The sequence below is a fragment of the Hipposideros armiger genome, unplaced genomic scaffold, assembly GCF_001890085.2.
Source record: "Hipposideros armiger isolate ML-2016 unplaced genomic scaffold, ASM189008v1 scaffold_341, whole genome shotgun sequence".
NCBI lineage: Eukaryota > Metazoa > Chordata > Mammalia > Chiroptera > Hipposideridae > Hipposideros > Hipposideros armiger.
This window is the reverse complement of record NW_017731691.1, coordinates 7,125-8,018: the sequence shown is the minus strand read 5'-3', so window position 1 is coordinate 8,018 and position 894 is coordinate 7,125.

Below are 894 nucleotides of genomic sequence, written 5' to 3'. Positions count from 1 at the left end.
CAGTAAAAAGAAAAAGGAATCCAAAAAAGGATATTTTAAGGGGCCTCTGGGACCACATCAAGTGTGCCAAATTTACATTATAAGGGTACCAGAAGGAGAAGAGAGAGTGCAAGGAATTGAAAATCTATTTGAATAAATAATGACAGAAAACTTCTCTAACCTGGCAAAGGAAATGGACATACAAGCCCAGGAAGTGCAGAGTCCAAAACATGATGAACCCAAAGAGGCCCACACCAAGATACATCATAATTAAAATGCCAAAGGTTAATGACAAAGAATCTTAAAAGCAGCAAGAGAAAAGCAGTTACCTACAAAGGAGTGCCCATAAGATTGTCAGCTGATTTCTCAACAGAAAATTTTCAGGCCAGAAGGGATTGGCAGGAAACATTCAAAGTGATGAAGAGCAAAGACCTACACCCAATATCACTCTACCCAGGAAAGCTATCATTGAGAATGGAAGGTCAGATAAAGAGCTTCTGAGACAAGAAAAAGCCAAAGGAGTTCATCAGCACCAAATTGGTATTATGAGGAATCTTAGAGGAACGTATTTAAGACTAATTTTATATATATATATAGCCAATAACTACATATCTATCAACAATTATTTTATTATTTTATTTATTTATTTATTTATTCATTCATTTTTAGTTGAGCCATCCTGCCACCTGTTGGCAGCTCAGTGGCAGCTCAGCTCAGGCCGTGAATCAAACCAGCAACCCTGTTGCTCAGAGCTTGCACTCTTGATCGAGCTCTTAACCAACTGAGCCATTTGGCCGGCCACACAACAATTATTTTAAATGTAAGTGGATTAAATGCTCCAATCAAATGATAGGGTGGCTGAATGGGTAAGAAAACAAGACCCTTACATATGCTGCCTGCCAAAAACTCACTTCA